This window comes from Oryctolagus cuniculus, chromosome 1, assembly GCF_051225735.1.
Source record: "Oryctolagus cuniculus isolate XC-2025 breed Fujian yellow rabbit chromosome 1, ASM5122573v1, whole genome shotgun sequence".
Taxonomy (NCBI): domain Eukaryota; kingdom Metazoa; phylum Chordata; class Mammalia; order Lagomorpha; family Leporidae; genus Oryctolagus; species Oryctolagus cuniculus.
In genome coordinates, this window is record NC_142867.1 from 114,537,210 (window position 1) to 114,552,428 (window position 15,219).

The following is a 15,219-nucleotide window of genomic DNA, read 5'->3' on the forward strand; positions in this document are numbered from 1 at the left end:
GGTGGAGGATTAGCCTAGTGAGCCGTGGAGCCGGCCTACTCCACTTCTGATCCAGCTCGCTGCTATGGCTTGGGAAAGCAGTAGAAGATGGCCCAAGTCCTTGGGCCCATGCACCCATGTGGGAGAGCTGGAAGAAGCTCCTGGCTCCTGGCATTGGATGGGCACAGCTCTCGTTGATGCAGCCAATTGGGGAGTGAACCAGCGAATGGAAGACCTCTCTCTCTCTGCCTCTCCTTCTCTCTGTGTAACTCTGACTTTCAAATAGATAAATGTTAAAAAAAAAAAAGACCCTACTCTCAAAAAAAAAAAAAAAAAAAAAAAGAAGAAAAACGAAAAAAAGGAAAACAATGCCAAGAAAAATTCCAGCGTTACTTTTAGTAGAAGTCACCAAACTGATTCTAAAATTAATATAGAATGTAAAAAATCAAGAATAGCAACACCAATCTCAAAAATGAAGAAAAAAGCTGAAAGATTACTATTTAAGACTTTCCATAGAGCTAGAGTAATCAAGAAAGCATGGTGTTGGCATAATAATAAAAATAGAAGCCAACTGAACAGAATAAAATTCAGAAGGAGACCTACATATATGCAGACAATTATTTTTGACAATGGTGTTAAGACAATTCAATGGAGAAAGAAGTCTTTATAACACATGGTGTTGCTAAAATGGAATAGACATATGTAGAAAGAGAAAAAAAGAGAAACTGGAGACCTATCTTACATTATACACAAAAATAATGTGGGATAGATCATATAAATAACAACAGCAAGAAGCATCTCTTTACCTAACTGACAAATAACAGAAAACGCTACCACAGAGTGCATGAAGAACCTGCCTGTGAATTAAAGACAGAACCATTCAAGGCAACTATTGTCACCAACAGGGAGGCCCCCACAGCAGAAGCAGCAAGAACTCAGAAAAGCCATGATAACACAACAGAATAGGATGAAACACAAGTCTGGACAAGTTATGAGTATAGTAAAGAAGAACACTGTATCACAAAAATGAAATCAACAGTGTAAATAAAACAATGAAGAAAGCACATTACAGAAAACATGAGATAGATTATAAAACACAAAAATGAATTAAAACAAACTATTTAAATGCCACAAAAGAAACTTAAGATAAGAGAACACTAGAAAGTAAACTAGACACTAACTCAAATCTACTGAAGAAACAAAGATGGCACCTTCTAAAGGTAAATAGAAAAGATTGTATAATATATTTTTATTATAACTCCTTTTTATCTTATGTGATTTTTTTTTGAAAGGCAGAGTTACAGCAAGAGAGAGACAGAGGTAGAGATCCCCTACGTGCTGGTTCACTCCCCAGATGGCTGCAACAGCTGTAGTTGGGACATTTTGAAGCCAGGAGCCAGGAGCTTCCTCAGGTCTCCCATGCAGGTTGTAGGAGCCCAAGGACCTGGGCCATTCTTAGTTGCCTTCCTGGGTACATTGGCAGGGAGCTGGAATGGAAGTGGAGCAGCTGGGATTAGAACCAGTACCTATATGGGATGCCGATGCCACAAGTGGCAGCTTTATCCACTGTACCACAGTATGGGTATGCAATGTATAAAACTATAAATTGCAACAATAACTGCACAAAAAGGGAAGGGAACGGATCTACATAGGAGGCAAATTTTTGCACACTCCATTAGTTCACTCAGGCTGCAACAATAGAATTCCACAGACTGGGTGCTTAAACAACAAAAATTGACTTCCTCATAGTTCTATAAGCTACAAGTTCAAGATGAGGGATGATTTCTGGTAAGGACTCTTTGTTTGTATGTATGTAGATGGTTGCTTTCTCACTGTGTCTTCACAAAACCTTATCTATGTGCAAATATGATGAATGAGACTTTTTTGGAGTCTCTTTCTCTTTTTACAGGTACACTAATCCTATCAGGTTACACTTGCATTTTTAAGACCCAATTAATCTTTTTTTTTTTTTATTTTATTTTATTTATCTGAAAGACAGAGTTACAGAGAGAGGTAGAGCAGAGAGAGAGGTCTGCCATCCACTGGTTCACTCCCCAGATGGCTGCAATGGCCAGAGCTGCGCTGATCTGAAGCCAGGAGCCAGGAGCTTCTTCTGGGTCTCCCACGCGAGTGCAGGGGCCCAAGGACTTGGGCCATCTTCTACTGATATCCCAGGCCATAGCAGCGAGCTGGACAGGAAGAGGAACAGCCAGGATCAGAACCGGTGCCCATATGGGATGCCAGCGCCCCAGGCCGGGGCCTTAACCTGCTGCACCACAGTGCTGACCCCCCAGTTAATCTTAATTACCTTCTTTAAGGCCCTATCTTCAACTACATAGGGTTAAGGCTTCAATATATGAATTTTTAGGGCAATACAATTCAATTCATTATATATGTGTAATATATAAATATATATTTGAAATTAATTTGCTATAAATCTGAACTATATTATCATAAATTTTCATTCTAGAGGCCAGTGCTTTGGCATAGTAGGTAAAGCCAATGCTTCTGGCACAATCATCCCACGTAGTTGCAGTTTGTGTTCCTGCTGCTCCACTTTCTACCCACTTTCCTGCTAATGCATATGGGAATGCAGCAGAAGATGGCTCATGTCCTTGGGCACCTGCACCTTAATGGGAGACCCAGAAGAAGCTCCTTTCTCCTGGCTTCGGATAGGCCCAGCCCTGGCCATTGTAGCCATTTGGGGAGTAAACTAGCTGATGGAAAATTGATTTTTCTCTCTCTCTTTCTGTCTCTCCCTCTCTCTCCCTTTGTAACTCTGCCTTTCAAATAAATAAAATAATTATTCCATTAAATATGACTGGATTAAATTCTTCAATTAAAAGACATAGACTAGCAGAATGGATTTTAAAAAGTGATCAAACTATATACTTCCCAATAAATAGATTGGGTGAAAAAGAATGAAAAATGTATACTATGCATACAGTAACTTAAAAAAAGCTCAAATGGCTGTATTAACATCAGGAAGAAATAAATTTTAAGATCAAAATTGTTCTAAGAACAAGGAATGGCATTTTGTAATATTAAAAATTTCAGTGCATCCATAAATGTAACAATTATAAATATATTAATAGCTAAAAACAGAACCCCATAAGAAGCAAAAACTGACATAGTCAAGGGAAAAAAGACAACTTAATTTTGATAATACTCTAGTTTCAATCATGCAGAGAGCAACTGCAAAGATCAGAGAAGCAATAGAAAACTTGAACATTGTTAACCAAGTAGATCTGACAGAAATCTTAGAATACTCCAACATTAGAACAGATGCTCATCTCAGTGCACATGGAACATTCTGTAGAGTAGCCATATATTGGCCTATAAAACTACCTCACAAAACCTAAAAGGAATAGCATAATAAAAAGTACATTCCCCAAGCACAATTCAAAATTAGAAATCAATAACAAAGAATTTGGGACATTCTCAAATATATAGTAATTATTTTTTAAAAAGATTTGTTTATTTATTTGAAAGAGTTACACAGAGAGAGAAGAGGCAGAGAGAGAGAGATCGTTCACTCCCCAAATGGCTGCAATGGGTGCAGCTGCGCCAATCCAAAGCCAGGAGCTTCTTCCAAGTCTCCCGCGTGGGTGCAGGGGCCCAAGGACTTGGGCCATCTTCTACTGCTTTCTCAGTCCATAGTAGAGAGCTGTAATGGAAGTGGAGCAGCTGAGACTCCATCGGGCGCCCATATGGGATGCCGGCACTGCAGGTGGCAGCTTTACCCACTACACCACAGAGCTGGCCCCAAGTATATGGTAATTAAACAGCATCCACCTAAAGAACCAATGTATTAAAGAAGAAATCACCAGAGAAATTAGAGAATCCTCTATTGTATTGTATTGTAATCCTCTATTGTATTGCCTACAATACAATATAATACAATACAACTTCTAGGGTTTGAATATGATTTAGCCCCAAAATTCACACAAGAGTTTAAATCTTAAAGTCATAAACTAATGGTACTAACAGGGTAGAAATAATGGAGTTTAGAGTTGGGGCATTTTAAAGGAATTAGATTGGATTAGGTTATTGAAGTGGAATCCCCATGATTGAATCCTGGTGGCTTTATAAGGAAAGAGAAGTCACCCCTAGATAGATAGACAAATGTGCATGCTCCCTGTGTCTTGACATGTGATTCTCTGGGCCACCTTGGGATGTTGACAGCAAGAATGTCATCCTCAGAGGCCAAACCGGTGGGGCCCACATGATCTTGCACTGTGAGCCACCAAAATCATGAGCCAAAATGAATGAATCTTTTTAAAGTATCTTGTCTCAGGTATTCTGTTATAGTAATAAATAGTTGACTAATACAACAATGTATCAAAATTTACAGGATGCAGCTAAAGCAGTTCTTTGAGAAAAATTTCTATCTGTAAAGCACACTTTATCAAAGAATAAAGATTCAAAAGCCACAAACTATTTAACCCTAAGTAGACTAGAAAAGGAGGAAGAAATCTAAAGAAAACAAAAGGAGGTGACCTGTGCTGTGGCATAGTGGCTAAGCCTCTGCCTGTGCTGCCAGCATCCCATTTGGGTGCTGGTTCAAGTCCTGGCTGCTCCACTTTCAATGCAGCTCTCTGTCGGTGGCCTGGGAAAGCAGTGGAGGATGGCTCAAGGACTTGGGCTCCTGGCACCTGGATTTGGACCAGCCCAGTTCCAACTGTTGTGGCCATCTGGGGAGTGAAAGAGCAGATAGAAGACTTTTTTTTTTAGTCTCTTCCTCTCTCTGTCTGTAACTCTGCCGCTCAAGTAAATAAATAAAATCTTTGGAAAAAAAAAAAAAGACAGAAGGAAAGGGATAATAAAATTACAGCAGAAATAAATGGACTAGAAAACAGAAATATATTAGAAAAAATAATAAAACTAGGAGTAGGGATTTTTTAAAAAATCAACAAAATTAGGCTAAGAAAAAAAATTACTAGAATTAAAGGATACTTCACTATAAGTCTTACAGAAATAAAAAAAAAGACCATGAGAATGAAACCAGCAATTATATATTTACCTACATGATATCCAGATAATCTAGATTAAAAGGAAAAATTATGGAAAAACATAAACTACCAAAATGACCAGGAAGAAATAGAAAATCTGAATATACCTATTGTAAGTAAAGGGTTTAGTTTGGTCACAACAACAACAAAAATCTGCCATAAAAATGCCAGGATTCATTGGTGTATACTACCAAACATTTGAAAAATAATTAGCATTAATCTTTCTGAAACTCTTCCTCCCCAAAAAAACAAGAAGTAAAGAGACCACTTTCCTACTCATTCTATGAGGCTAGTATTGATACCAAAGTAAGACAAAGAAACAAGGATAAACAAAACAACTGTACAAATATTTCTTATGAATATAGACACAAAATTTGCTCAACAACATGCTATTAAACTGAATTCATTAGTATATAAAAAGTATTATATTCTCTTAAATTTTCTTGGAGGTTCCACTCAGGGTATTTAGATGAGAAAATGAAATAAAAGTCATCAACAATGTAAGGTAGAAATATTTCTATTCACAGATGATACAATCATGTATCTAGGAAATCTGCTAGATTTAATAACCAATTAAATTGGCTATAGGACACAAAATCAATATACCAAAATTTGATGTTTTTCCATTCACAGATGAAACAATCGCGTATCTAGGAAATTCTTAGGATTACACAAAAAATCTGCTAGATTTAATAACCAATTAAATTGGCTATAGGACACAAGATCAATATACCAAAATTTGTTGTTTTTCTATACTTTTGTAGTGAGCAATATTAAAGTGAAATTAAGAAAATAACTCCTTTTATAAAAGCACAAAGATAATAAAATGCTTAGGAATACATTTTAAAAATGAATTAAATGATTTTTATACTGAAATCTATAAAACATTATTCAAACCAATTATAGAGCAGGTAAAGAAATAGAAATCTATGCTATGTTCATGGATTGGAATAATAATGTTAATATGGAATACTCTACAAATTGATGTACAAATTGAATGCAATTGCTAACAAAATTCCAACCATTGTTTTCCTCATTGCAAAAATTGACAAGGTTATTAAAAAACTCACATGAAAATCAAAAGAACCAAATATCCAAAGGAAATTGAAAGACAACCCACATAGAAGGACTCACACATTTCTTTCTTTCTTTTTTTTATTTATTTATTTTTGACAGGCAGAGTTAGACAGTGAGAGAGAGAGACAGAGAGAAAGGTCTTCCTTCCGTTGGTTCCCCCCCCAAGTGGCTGCTACAGCCAGCGCGTTGAGGCTGACGCGCTGTGCCGATCCGAAGCCAGGAGCCAGGTGCTTCTGCCTGGGTCTCCCAGGCAGGTGCAGGGCCCAAGGACCTGGGCCATCCTCCACTGCACTTCCGAGCCACAGCAGAGAACTAGAATGGAAGAAGAGCAACCAGGACAGAATCTGGCGCCCCGACCGGGACTAGAACCCAGGGTACTGGTGCCGCAGGCGGAGGATTAGCCTAATGAGCCACATCACCGGCTGACTCACACGTTTTGATTTTAAAACTTATTAAGAAGATACATTAATCAAAACAGTGCAGGACTGGCATAAAAATAAAGCTCAATGAAATACGATTGAGAAAGAAATGCATACATTTCTGTCAACTGACTTTTTGCCAGTGTGCTAAGCAATTAAAAAGGGTGCAGGGATAGACTTTTCAACAAATGCTGCTGGGACAGTTGGTATCTTCACACACAAAACTGAAATTGGCTCCCTACCTCACACCATATATAAAATTAATCCAAATACATCAAAACTGAATTTAAGAGTTAAAAACTACAACCCCCCAAAAAACATACTCATAAATATTCATGACTGTGTATTAGGTACTGCTTTTTAAAAGATATGACATAAGGAACAAATAACCAAAGGGAAAAGGAGAAAAATTAGACTTCATAAGAGTTAAAAAACTTTTGTTCATCAAAGGATAAGCATGTCAAACACAGAGAGTGGGTAAAAATATTTGCAAATCACATATTTGACAAGATTTAGTATACAGAATATATCATTGAAAATTCTTAAAATGCAGCAATGAAGACACAAACATCCTAACTGAATAAATGAACAAAGGCTTGGGATAAGCATATCTACCAAAAAGATAGCTTACCATTCAGTTAGCATATAAAGGGACACTCAGTGTTAGTTATTAGGTAAATGCAAATCAAAACTATAGTAAAATATCACTTCATGCCCTCTAGGATTACTATATTTTTTAAAGAAAAATTATAAGTGTTGGTTCAGATACAGAGAAATTGGAGCCTTCATATGTTACAGATGGGAAAGTAAAATGATACATCTACTATGCAAAACTTCTGTTAATTTTCTTAAAATATTGAACAGAATTACCATATAATGCAACAATTCCACGCCGAGATGTGAACTCATGTCAACTAAAACCTAGACTCAACTGAAAACTTCTGTATGGATTTAAGTAAGTGGAAGCAGTCTAATATCCATCAACTGAAGGATGGACAAGCAAAATGTTGTACAGCCACAAAACTCAATGTGATTTCAGCCATGCACACACGAAAGTAGTGCACATGTTGCAATATGATGAACCTTGAAAATATTATGCTAAGTGAGAGAAACTGGACAAAAAAGACTATATATTATATGATTACATTTATTTGAATAATCAAAAATAAGACGTGTAGAGAAAGAAAATAGATTACTGACAGAGGCTGGAGAAAGGAGAAATTGGGAATAATGCTGATGCTTACAGAGTTTGTTTCTGGAGTGATAAAAATCTCATAATATTTACTGGTAATGATAGGTATACATCGCTGTAAATATACTAAAAATCATTTAATTGTATATTTGAAATGGTGAATTTTATGGAATGGGGTTTATATTTCAATTTTTAAAACTATTTTTTTTGCCTGCGCCGCAGCTCGCTAGGCTAATCCTCTGCCTAGTGGCACCGGCACACCGGGTTCTAGTCCCGGTCGGGGCACTGGATTCTGTCCCGGTTGCCCCTCTTCCAGGCCAGCTCTCTGCTGCGGCCAGGGAGTGCAGTGGAGGATGGCCCAAGTGCTTGGGCCCTGCACCCCATGGGAGACCAGGAGAAGCACCTGGCTCCTGCCATCGGATCAGCGCGGTGCGTGGGCCGCAGCGCGCGGGCCGCGGCGGCCATTGGAGGGTGAACCAACAGCAAAGGAAGACCTTTCTCTCTGTCTCTATCTCTCACTGTCCACTCTGCCTGTCAAAAAATAAATAAAAAAAAAAAAACTGTTTTTTCATTTGACAGGTAGAGTTACAGACAGTGAGAGGGAGAGACAGAGGGAAAGGTCTTCCTTCCACTGGTTCACCCCCCAAATGGCTGCCACAGCTGGAACTGCACCGATCCAAAACCAGGAACCAGGAGCTTCCTCCCAGTCTCCCATGCGGGTGCAGGGACTCAAGCACTTGGGCCATCCTCCAGTGCTTTCCCGGGCCACAGCAGAGAGCTGGACTGGAAGAGGAGCAGCAAGGACTAGAACCTGGTGCCCATATGGGATGCTGGCGCCGAAGGTGGAAGATCAACCAAGTGAGCCATGGCGCTGGCACTAAAAGTATTTTTTTAATTTTAAGTTTATTTATTTAAAAGATACACACATATTTATATGTGTATATATATCTGTGTGTATTTTCTTCACTCTCTCTGTATAACTGCCTTTCAAATAAATAAATCCTTTTTAAAAATAAAATAAAAGATATGCAAAAGATTTGAAAAGGTATTTCACCAAGGAAGAGATACAAATGGCAAAAAAAGCAAATGAAAAGGTGATTAACACCATTAGTCATTCGGAAAATGCAAATTAAAATCACAATGAGATACTATCATATCCTTATGGAAAAAAACCCGCAAAGTAAAGTACCGGCAAGAATATAGAGAAACTGTCATTTTCATGCATTTTGGTGTGAATGCAAAATGGTACAGCCACTTGGGGAAAAATGTTGCTAATTTCTATAAAGTTATGCATACACTTACCATATAACCCAGATTTTTCTTTCCTTTTTTTTTTTTTTTTTTTTTTTTTTTGACAGGCAGAGTGGACAGTGAGAGAGAGATAGAGAGAAAGGTCTTCCTTTGCCGTTGGTTCACCCTCCAATGGCTGGTGGCCAGCGCACTGCGGCCGGCGCACCGAGCTGATCCGAAGTCAGGAGCCAGGTACTTCTCCTGGTCTCCCATGGGGTGCAGGACCCAAGGACTTGGGCCATCCTCCACTGCACTCCCGGGCCACAGCAGAGAGCTGGCCTGGAAGAGGGGCAACCGGGACAGAATGCGGCACCCCAACCGGGACTAAAACCCGGTGTGCCAAAAAAAGATTTATTTTATTTGATTGAGAGGTAGAGTTACAGACTGTGAGAGGGAAACACAGAGAGAAAGGTCTTCCTTCTGTTGGTTCACTCCCTAAATGGCTGTAACAGCTAGAGCTGCGCTGATCTGAAGCCAGGAGCCAGGTGCTTCATCCTGGTCTCCCACATGGGTGCAGGGGCCCAAGGACTTGGGCCATCTTCTGCTGCTTTCCCAGGCCACAGCAGAGAGCTGGACTGGAAGAGGAGCAGCCAGGACTAGAACCGGCACCCATATCGGATGCCGGGACTGCAAGCGGAGGATTAACCTATTGCACCACAGAGCCAGCCCTCCAAATTTTTCATTCCTAGATATTTACCCCAGAGAAATGAAACGTAAGTCTACACAAAGGCCTACAGTTTGTTTATAGCAAACTGAAACCTAGAAACTTACCAAATGACCATCAGTTGGAAAACTGATGACCTGAGTTTGGGGGATCCGTACAATGGACTCTTCAACAATAAAAAGGAGAAACCACTGGTAGATGCAGGAACATGGCTGCATCTTCAGAGGACTGTGCTAAAGGAAAGAAGCAAGAAACAGCCGTGCTGCGTACCTCATGATTCCATTTATTTTGGAGCAAAAGCAAACCATAAGAATTAAAAAAAAAAAAAAAACAGCAATCTGTCAGGAACAGGGATATTAGGGCACTGTAGAATTGTTTGTGGTGATGACATAGTTCTACACCTTGACTATCTTGAAGAGCTTCAATGAATTCATCAAAATTCTTGGAGATCTATATCTATACATCTGAATTATAATTTTAAAACCCTGAGTTAAAAAGACTTTATGTCATTCTTGTTTTTTAAAAAGTTCGGCATAGTATGGTTATATATAATGTCTTAATATGAAAAAATATTTCCATCTTAGCCACAAATAGAGTATCTTTTTAAATTATAAAACCATTTAGGAGTTCTAAGATAATAAATTTTCCCACAGCTGTCATTAATTTAACATTGGATTAGAAGTGCTGATCAACATATACTTACAAAGTAGAAAAAAAGGCTAAAGGTTCAAAATAGGATGCAAGGAGGAAAAGAGAACCAGTGTTTGAAGACATTTGGCAGTAACCTGGAAAACTCAGCAGAATCAACTGAATGAACGTGTGAGTTTGAAAGAACATGTCAGCAGTGAACATTTGGCCCAATGGTTAAGACTTCTGCATACCACAGGGGAGTGGCTAGATCTGTGTCTCAGCTCTGCTCCAGAGTCCAGCTTCCTGCTCATGTGCACCCTGGGAGGTCACAAGTAACTCAAGTAGTTGAGTCCTTGCCACTAACTTGAGACTTCGGCTGAGTTCCTGGCTCCTGACTTCAGCCTGGCCCAGCCCCAGCTGATGCATGAGAGTGGGGAGTAGAAGACCTGCCTGTCTGTGTCTGACTGTATCTTTCTCTCTCTCTACCCCTCGGCGCTTGCTCTCTCTCTCTCTCTCTCTATTTTAAAATTGAACAAGTAGAGATAGGTAATCAATACAGAGAAGCCAATGTTTATCATAAATGCAAATCAAACCAATTGATGATAGAAGAGATCTCATTTACAACAGCAACACAGACTGATAAAATGCCTAAGAAGAAAGTTAATATGAAAAATCCAGGACATATTAAGTAAAATTAACCAAAGGTAGTGAAGTTTAATTCATAGAAAAATAGGAATCTTCTATATTAGGAATGCAACATTACACACATGTCAATTTCTGTAACCTAATTCATAAAATTATTGTAATCCTTGTAAAATTATGAACATTTTTGAAAGAGCTAAACAACATGATTTAAAATATTTATCTAAAAGATCAATGACAATACTTAGAGAAATCCTGAAAAAGATCAAAAGAGAAATAATCCTCTTGATTTCAAACATATTATAAATTCTTAATAATGAAACGAGCATGACTCATGCGTGAGATGAACACATTCATGAAAAAAATAGAGAAAGTTCATAATTAGAACCAAATAGAGGCCGGTGCCGCGGCTCACTAGGCTAATCCTCTGCCTTGCGGTGCCAGCACACCAAGTTCTAGTCCCGGTCGGGGCGCCGGATTCTGTCCCGGTTGCTCCTTTTCCAGGCCAGCTCTCTGCTGTGGCCAGGGAGTGCAGTGGAGGATGGCCCAAGTGCTTGGGTCCTGCACCCCATGGGAGACCAGGAGAAGCACCTGGCTCCTGCCTTCGGATCAGCGCGGTGCGCCGGCCGCGGCAGCCATTGGAGGGTGAACCAACGGCAAAGGAAGACCTTTCTCTCTGTCTCTCTCTCTCTCTCACTGTCCACTCTGCCTGTCCAAAAAAAAAAAAAAAAAAAAAAAAAAAAAAAAAAAAAAAAAAAAAAAAATCAGAGGGAAAAGGAATGTTCAATAAAAGTTATTGGAACTCTTGGATCCACTTACCATATCTCAAATCAGGAAAAATTCCAAGTGGGTCCAAGATCTAAATATAAAACTCAAAACTCTAAAAATACAGAAAGAAAACATTAGAGGCTTGGAGAGAGAACAGCCTATCTAAACATAACTCAAAAATCAAAAATTTAAAAAATTGTTATACCTTACAAAAATTAAAAGAGAATTTGAGTATTATAGCTTACCATTAAACAAAAACCGATGTTAAATTAAATTTAAATACTTGCAACAAATATCAAGGAAAGGAGCTTATCTCCCTAATGTATAAAGAGCTCTTAAATGTTGATATAACTCAATGTGAAAGAATATAAAAGGAAATTCAAAGCATTTTTAGATACTGGAAATTGCTCATAGGTGAAATGCAAGTTAAAAATTATGCTAAGATACTATTTTTGACTTATCAGATTGTCAAAAATCCAAAGGTCTGATACAATCTGTTGGTAAGTCGCCTTCACATACTGCTGGTGCCAATGTAAATTGGTCCAGTCCCTAGGGAGAGAAATTTGGTGATAACTATAAAATTACAAATGCATAGACCCTTTGACCCAGCTATTCCACTTCTGGAAATGCATCCTAGTGTTATTCTGGGACACAAGCAAAATGATATACATGAATATCTATTGCAGCATGGTTAGTAATAGGAAAAGATTGGAAGCAACCCAACTCTTTCATCAAAAGGAGGCTGATTGTTTTTTCATTTAGCTTGTGTTTATTATAGCTTCAGAATGGAAACACACACACACACACACACACGCACATGACTCCTAACAGAGCTGTCTTAAGCTGCTACTCCATTCCTCCTTCCCATGGACTTCCCCTTTAGACCATGCAAGGTCAGTGTAGTCCTCCCAAGTGGGAGACGGCCTTAGGCCAGCTTTGGGACATCATGTCCTGAGTAGGATGGACAGAAGAGGGAGCCATGCAAAAGAATTCCACCCCCACTCTGCAAGTCAGAACTTCTCTCTGCTAGGTTATCACTGAGGGCTGGGAAGAATGTGAGCTTTTCCTGGATATAGGATGTACCAATAATAGTTGTTGCTGTTCTGTTAATTAGTTCTTGCTCTTCTGTTAATTAGGGCAAGGAATGAATAATATGGCTGAGGATTTACCCTCTCTTATTTCAGCAAAGAGGTCCCTTTTTCTGAAAGTATACAACCAGGATGGTATTTTTGTCCAGATACTAATGTTTATGGGCACTCTGTGAGACTATAAACAAGGCAGTAATGCTTACCCTCTGACAGCTATCTAACCTCAGATGAAATATCTAGGTGATATAAATAGTGTCCTGACCAAGGCAGTGCAAATTGAGACTATAAAATACGGAAAATGCTGAAGCTTGCTGTTCTCCATTTCTGTGCTTGCCTCCATTTCCTTCTATAAACCACATGGCTTTGGTAGAGTTCATTGTTGTGTTCGCTTTGATTTTGTTTTGGTCAAACATAAATTCTTCAAAAGTCACTCAGAAAGAAATGGAATTTTACTGGATGGTGGACAGCAAGAATGTTGTGGGATGGTCTTGGTTTAAATAGAAAGCACTTTGTGTAAAAAGGCTCATTTTAAGTGGGTCAATCTGTATTAGTTGCACCACTTGAAATACTGAAGATACACTTTAGTGTATCTAGTGTTTGGGGACCTTTTGGGAACACACTATATTTATACTCTATTAAACTAGGTCAGCTCCTTTGTTGGGACAATCCCAGAGGGAGCTATACATTTCACCTAAAGATAGCAAGAAGAGTTCTGGTGTTTTACTGGTTTGTCTATCCCAACTCACTCTGATAAAATCAAATCTAGTAATGTCCTAACTCCCAATGACTAAACAGTGATTTAGTCTGTTTACTGTATTTATTGAGTGTCTCATTCGAATTCTTCATTGGGCTAGATGTTGCGGGAAATATGAGTCCCTACTGTCAGAGATGCTGCTCTCTCAAAGGGAGCAAGACACATGCATACACTATTACGGAAGGGCAGAAAGATGAGTTAAGGTCAAAACTGTTGAGTTTGAGGTGCAGGAACATTAGCCAGGAGAGAACACCCTCTAGGCAGGTGGAAGCTGAGCCTCACACTGGAGAGTCTAGCAGGGCACTTGATACAAATTTCTCAGTTTTTGGTGGCAGCCTAGAAAAGATGAGCCCTGATTCATAGTTTTTTCTGGTTAAAACAAATATCTGAACAAGCAAGCTATGATTTTTTGCTATTTTCCATACATTTTAATGTAAAAATGATTTACTATATAAATAGAACTATGTGATAATTATGAGGACAATATCAAAACTATAGTGATTAACCAACATTAGCACGTAGACTGCAGATGAAGGAAGTCATTGCTCACTTTCTTGTAGCAGCTCATCTCATACATTTAAAGAATAATATTGAATCCTGGTTTTGTACTCTAATTAGGGCACTAACAACCTGGTATGCATCAAAAGAAGATGAAGTATCTGAAAATCAGATCGTGTGAACAATCCCCTCTACATGGGTTGCTCACCTTTGAAAAGAGAAGGCTTACATCAAAGAAGATGTACTTTTCTCTAAAGGGAGTAGGGAACTTCCACTTTGCTTATGGTCTTGTCTCAATACTGACAGAGCTTGTGGATTTGAAAGGCTTCCGTAGCACAGGCAGCTCATGTCAAGAGCCTCGGGTGGTCATTCCAGTGCCAGCATCCCATATGGGTGCTGGTTTGGGTCCCGGCTGCTCCACTTCCAATCCAGCTCTCTGCTATGGCCTGGGAAGGCAGTAGAAGATGGCCCAAGTCCTTGGACCCCTGCACCCATGTGGGAGACCTGGAAGAAACTCCTGGCTCCTGGTTCCTCATTGGCACAGCTCTGGCCATTGTGGCCAACTGGGGAATGAACCAACGGATGGAAGACCTCTCTTTCTCTCTCTCTCTCTCTCTCTGCCTCTCCTCTCTCTGTGTAACTCTGACTTTCAAATAAATAAATGTGGTAGAATGAGAAGGCCATGCCAAGATGGCTGCTGGCAAGTGAGTGTCAGTTACTCAGGAATGGCTTCGAAACCCACCTGGCAACGGAGCCTGCCTGGCAACAGGCTGTGATTGAATGGCTTTGGATACTGCCTGGCAACAGGCTGTGATTGGTTAGGGCATAAACCAGCCATTGACAGGATTGGCTGCCTTGGCTATTTAAGCTGCTGTACCAACTGAAATAAATGAGTCTGCAGGGTGCTCACCTCTGGCCCACTTTCACCTGACTCCTGGGGTCTGTGTGGTGACTCTGTGCCTCTTGCCCCCACCATGCTCCTCCTCTCAGAATGAATCGACAACAACAAATAAATAATTCTTTAAAAAAAAAAAAAGAATACAATGTTATGTAGGAAGACTTGTAGTCAGGATACTACTCTGCATGTAAAGAAATTCTGGGAATGTTGGGCCAGACAAGGTGGTAATGGATTAAGTGGTAAGAGAGGAGATTATAGAATTATGAAGGTATGATTGACAAGACTTGGTAATGTGACCTGGGTAGAAA

The 15,219-nt window shown here is 39.4% G+C and overlaps 1 long non-coding RNA gene across 6 annotated transcripts in view; it reads right to left on the reverse strand.

The window, feature by feature from the left end:
* Window positions 1-15,219, reverse strand: part of LOC149128561 (uncharacterized) — a 168,905-nt gene that overhangs the window by 27,393 nt on the left and 126,293 nt on the right. For 3 of the 6 annotated variants that reach the window (XR_016235157.1, XR_016235129.1, XR_016235138.1), the window contains one exon: window positions 11,725-11,785. The exons of 2 other annotated variants lie outside the window; for them this stretch is intronic. This is a non-coding gene — a long non-coding RNA (uncharacterized LOC149128561). Of the gene's footprint in view, window positions 1-1,998; window positions 2,169-11,724; window positions 11,786-15,219 lie in introns of those variants that run through there. One more of the 6 variants, XR_016235166.1, reaches the window with a different exon arrangement.